At 44.9% G+C, this 5,773-nt stretch overlaps 1 long non-coding RNA gene and 1 other non-coding gene across 2 annotated transcripts; one reads left to right on the top strand and one right to left on the bottom strand.

Annotated features, from left to right (window-relative positions):
- The first annotated feature begins 278 nt into the window (after positions 1-278).
- On the top strand, positions 279-5,452 carry LOC138990513 (uncharacterized). Its single transcript, XR_011466657.1, has 3 exons — positions 279-1,129; positions 1,672-1,896; positions 3,932-5,452. It is a non-coding gene; the product is annotated as an uncharacterized lncRNA (long non-coding RNA).
- LOC138990589 (U6 spliceosomal RNA) lies at positions 3,704-3,810 on the bottom strand. The gene has a single exon (XR_011466716.1). It is a non-coding gene; the product is annotated as a U6 spliceosomal RNA (small nuclear RNA).
- Positions 5,453-5,773: the final 321 nt, after the last annotated feature.

Raw genomic sequence — 5,773 nt, 5'->3', positions numbered from 1 at the left:
GGAGAGAAGGGGTAAGGTTCTAGATCTGCTTGGAAAGTCCAGCTGATAGGGTTTGTGTGGGGTGGGAGAGGAGTGGATGACTCCAAGGTTTGAGGGCCTGGGTTGCTGAGAAGATGGGGTTGGTGTGGCAGAGATGTGGAGGTAAAGGGGGGAATGGGTTGGGGGAGGACAGAAGAGGGGATGAAGGACTCTTAGTCTTACCGGTAGATGGCAAGGAAGCAGTTGAATAGCCAGGGTGGTGAGTGGGGGTAAGGGGGAGTTTGAGCTGGAGGTATAAATGTGGGAAGAGGCATCAGCGTATAGACAGTAGATGGTTGGATGGCATCAGCGACTCGCTGGACATGAGTCTGAGCAAGCTCCGGGAGTTGGTGATGGGCAGGGAAGCCTGGCGTGCTGCAGTCCATGGGGTTTCAAAGAGTCAGACAGGACTGAGCAACTGAACTGAAAGGCATGATAGGGGATGAGATTTCCTAGAACTGGAGGTTCTAGGGACAAGACACAGGTCCAAGGGCCAATCCCTGAGGCTCTCCACGGTCGGAACATTTGGTCCTGACAGTGAACTCCTAAAGATGCCAAGAAGTGTCCGGTGAGCTGGGAGGAGAACCAGTCTAGAGGCACTTCCTAGAACCCTAGGGGAGAACGTGTCTGAAGGAGGAGGAGTCAGCCACCTCACCAAATGCTCCTGATCGGTCAAGTTGGCTGCAGCCTGAGAACAGACCATTAACTGGATTTACCAACACGATGACCACAGAAGCGCTTCACAAACCTAAACCTCTGTTGATGGACAGCCTCAGACGTCCTCAAAAGATGGTCACTTCAAGCCGTGGGAAAGCAGCTTAGAAAGACGTGTGCGTTCAAGCCTGGCTTGGGCATTTTCTAGTTATGTCACTTTGGACATGTTCTTGCCTGCCCCGATGCCCCAGTTACCTCCAACACTGTCGAGTAGATGAGATCATGATAAGTAAAGAGGCTCTTAGCCTCATAAACCCAGAAACGCCTTGTAGCGGGCAGTGACTGTTGCTGGTGTCTGAAAAGACACCACCGCTGAAATCGACACTCAAGGTCACCCGGCTTCTGCTGACATCATCCAGCAGAGAACAGACTGAGAATTCTCAACCTTTCAAGGACGGTATGTGCTGTTAGCGTGAGGTCGGAAACCTTCATGCTGCCTAACAAAGATATAATGCATATATTATGTTAATCTGCATGATTTTGAATAGGAAATGAATACACAGGGTAAAGAATTAAAATATAGAAAGGTATCCAGGGAAAAATTAAGTTTCTCCAATCTTTTGATGCCCTCCCCAGAGGCAATGACTACCACCAGCTGACAGAAAGTACCCAGGCATCTTTCCTGGCAGTGGTACCCCCCCTCCTTTTTTTTTTTTTTTTCCAATCTTTTGGCCACACCTCACAGGCATGTGGGATCTTTGTTCCCCCTCCAGGGATCAAACCCACACCTCCTGCTTTGGAAGTGTGGAGTCTTAACCACTGGATTTCCGGGGGAAGTCCCAGAAAGGAAATTTAGACACAGACAGACACGCACAGTGGGAAGATGAGGTAAACAGAGGCAAGGAAAAGATGGCCATCTACCAACCAGGGGGAAAGGCCCAGAAAAAAAGTCCTTCTCCCTCCGTGCCCACACACTGATTTTGGACTTGTCGTCTCCAGAACTGTGAGACAGTACATGTCCGTGGTTTAAGCCCCACAGTCGGTGGGACTTCACTGTGGCAGCCCAAGCAAGCGTCTGTCGCCTTACCTGCTCCATCACCAGTGGAAGGTCGGCTCCACGAGCACCAGGGATTTATGTTTTGATTTTTTCCAAAATTTTTCATTGAAGGAAAACTGCCTCACAATATGGTGTTAGCCTCCGCCATACATCAAGATGAGTCAGCCGTAAGTACACATGTGTCTCCTCCCTCTTTAGCCTCCCTCCCACTTCCCACTGTTTTTTGGTGTTTTTTTTTTAACATTTGTTTTTATTTATTTGGCCGCACCGGCTCTTAGTTGCAGCACACAGGGTCTTCTATCTTTGCAGCAGCAGGAAGGATCTTCGGTTGTGTCTTGTAAACTCCTAGCTGCAGTGTTTAGGGTCTAATTCCCCAGCCAGGGATGGAAACCGGGCCACCTGCATTAGGATCGTGGAGTCTTAGCTACTTACTGGGCCACTAGGGAAGTCCTGATTTCTGTCTGTTTTTACCACTGCTGTGTGCCCAGAGAGCTACAGTCTGGCAGATTGTAGAGGGTCGGTACATTTCCAGAAGGAATAAAAGAAGGCATGTGTGGGCTCCATTCCTGGGCAGGGAGTGTGTTGGGCTGAAGAGGTGTGTAGGAGAGCTGTGAGTTACCTATAACTGAGGGGTGGGTAAGGATAAGAAAAACATGCTGTCTTGTCCTGTCTGGACACTGTTCTCCAAATACATAAAAGCCTGTGTGAAAGGTTACAGATGAGAAAAGTCAAAGGTCAGAGAGGGGAAGTGTAGTAGGTTGATTGATGGCCCCCAAAGATATCAGAACCTGTAAATGTTTCCTTATTTGGAAAAGGGGACAAGTCCAGATGCGATTAAATGGAGGAGGATTTCAAGATGCGGAGATTATCCTGGGTTTTCCAGGTGGGCCCTGACTGCAACCTCATGTATGCATCCCTCTAACAGAAAGGCAGTGGGAGACTTGAAGACAGAGAGGAGACCATGTGACCACAGATGCCGAGACTGGAGTGATGTGGCTGCAAGCCAGGGAAAGCCAGCTGCCTCAGAAGCTGGAAGGGGCAAGAGCCTCCAGCTCTGTGACACCTTGATTTTGACCCAGTAACACTGATTCTGGACTTCTGAGCTCCAGAACTGTGAGACGATAAATTTCTGTTGTTTCGAGCGGAACGAAAGCAAAAGCTGCCTAATTCTGTATAAGTCCAGGTGCTAAGGACACTCCATGGGCCTCTACCCCGTCCCGATGCCCCAACCCTGGACAGAACCACCATCATTTTATCCCTGGACCTTCACGTATGGCTCCTTTCCTAGTCCCCTCACAGCTACACTTTCCCCCACATCACAGTCCTGTACCTTCTCCATACCTAGCGTGACCTGAGGATTTTGTTTCTCCCCATGTCTAAATCCTGCCTTTTCACTGCACTTTGGATCTCTTGCAAAATTTCTTTTCTTTTTTTTTAATTTGTTTATTTTTTATTGAAGGATAATTGCTTTACAGAATTTTGTTGTTTTCTGTCAAACCTCAACATGAATCAGCCATAGGTATACATGTATCCCCTCCCTCTTGAACCTCCTCCAATCTCCCTCCCCATCCCACCCCTCTAGGTTGATCCAGAGCCCCTGTTTGAGTTTTCTGAGCCATACAGAGAATTCCCGTTGGCTATCTATTTTACATATTGTGATGTGAGTTTCCACGTTACTCTCTCCATCCATCTCACCTCCCCTCCCCTCTCCCCATGTCCATAAGTCTATTCTCCATGTCTGTTTCTCCATTGCTGCCCCGTAAGTAAATTCTTCAGTACCATTTTTCTAGATTCTGTATATATGCTTTCTCTTTTGGACTTACTTCACTCTGTATAATAGGTTCTAGGTTCATCCACCTCATTAGGACTGACTCAAATGTGTTCCTTTTTATGGCTGAGTAATATTCCATTGTGTATATGTACTACGACTTCTTTATCCATGCATCTGTCAATAGATATCTAGGTAGCTTCCATAAAAATATGGAGCACTTCACGAATTTGTGTGTCATCCTTGTGCAGGTGCCATGTTAATCTTCTCTGTATCATTCCACTTTTAGTATATGTGCTGCTGAAGTGAGAACCAAAATTCTTAAAAAAAAAAATTATTTCCTGTGCTGGGTCTTAGTCACAGCATGCAAGATCTTTGATCTTTGTTATGGCAACTGGGATCTCTAGTTTCAACATAGGAATTCTTCGTTGCAGCGTGTGAGATCTAGTTCCCTGACCAGAGATGGAACCTGGCCCCCAGCACTGGGAGCACAGAGTCTTAGCCACTGGATCACCAAGGAAGTTCCTCTTCCAAAATCCTCGACACTGTCGACAAGACCCAGCCTGGGAGTCCAGAACCTAATGTTCTTTGTTGTTGTTGTTGTTGACATGGTTTGATTCTTTAATAATGGTATCATATTACTTGTAAAATATGAAAAGCAAACATAAAGAAAAAAAAGCGAACATAAAAGCCAAAACACTAAACAGAAAAACTATTAGAAATAAATATAATTTTTTAAAAACTAGCAGTATAAATGATTAACATACTCTTCTCTGTTACTCATATTCTTATACAAAAAATATACATACAAAAAAAATATACATACATATACATTTTAAAATCTAGTTAACAATAACAATAAAACCAATTAAGTCGATAGGCACCTAACCTTTAAGAAGAAAACTATGAAACTTTGTTTGTGGAGAAGGAAATGGCAACCCACTCCAGTGTTCTTGCCTGGAGAATCTGTTCTGCCTGGACGGCAGAGCCTGGTGGGCTGCCAGCTATGGGGTCGCACAGAGTCGGACACGACTGAAGCGACTTAGCAGCAGCAGCAACAGGGTTGGGGGATAAGAGAATTTGGAAGCAACAACAGCATTTCTTTCTGGGGTAATGAAAATGTTCTCAAATCAATGTTGTACATCTCTGTGAATATATTAAAAGCTATTGAACTGTAAAAAAAAAAAAAAGAAAGAAACTTTGTTTGTTGTTCAGTCATTACGTCATGTCCAACTCTTGGCCACCTGATAGACTGTAGCCCATCAGGCTTCTCTGTCCATGGGATTTCCCAGGCCAGGGATTGAACCTGAGTCTCCTGCATTAGCAGGTGGATTCTTTACCGCTACAAAGGATGTGAAAGAACGTATAAAAGAGTTGAGCCACAAATAGACACAAGTATGTATGGAATTCTCATAACCAAGTGACGCATTAAATCAGGGGGAAAAGATGTCTAATTCGTAAATAATCCTCAAAACAGTAGCTATTTGGAAAAGAACGGTGCTGGATTCATGCCTTATTCCTTGGCTATCAAAGATGTAATGGTTAAAAACAAATAGACCATAGAAACTGGAAGAAAGCACAAAAATCTGCCTGCCAATACAGGAGGCCCAAGAGACACAGGTTTGATCCCTGGGTTGGGAAGATGCCTTGGAGTAGGAAATGGCAACCCATTCCAGTATTCTTGCCTGGAAAATTCCATGGACAGAGGAGCCTGGTGGGCTAGGGTCCCAAAAAGTTGGACATGACTGAGCGAGTGAACACAACACATAACATTTTAAGGCCAAAAAGCAACTCAGTTTCAACTTCAGAAGTTAAAACCTCCAGTGCTCTTTAGCTCCAGCTGTTAGCTACTACTCAGAAACGTGAGCCCAGTATGGCCAGATCTTATGATTTTTAAAAAAAATCTGAAGTCTAGATTTTTCTGGAGAACACTTTTAAAAAAACCCCACAACTTAGTCCACTTTTAAAATACATGGGGGAGGGAGGTGGGAGAGGGGTTCAGGATGGGGAACACATGTACACCCATGGAGGATTCAAGTCAATGTATGGCAAAACCAATACAATATTGTAAAGTAAAATAAATAAACAGAAAAAAAAATAAAAATCATACAAAAATTTCAATCATTACAAAAATAAATATATAACTAATGAAAAAAAAAAAAACCATGCAACAGCCCAAAATTTGCATGGCCACACCAGGGCCGTCTCAGGCCCATGAACCTCAGGCCGCTGCTCCGAGCCGGGCTGTCCTCTCGCACTCTTCCCTGCGTCTCAGT

This window comes from Bos mutus, chromosome 13 (genome assembly GCF_027580195.1).
Source record: "Bos mutus isolate GX-2022 chromosome 13, NWIPB_WYAK_1.1, whole genome shotgun sequence".
Lineage (NCBI taxonomy): Eukaryota > Metazoa > Chordata > Mammalia > Artiodactyla > Bovidae > Bos > Bos mutus.
The sequence above is the reverse complement of the archived record's forward strand: the minus strand, read 5'-3'. Positions and strand labels throughout refer to the sequence as shown.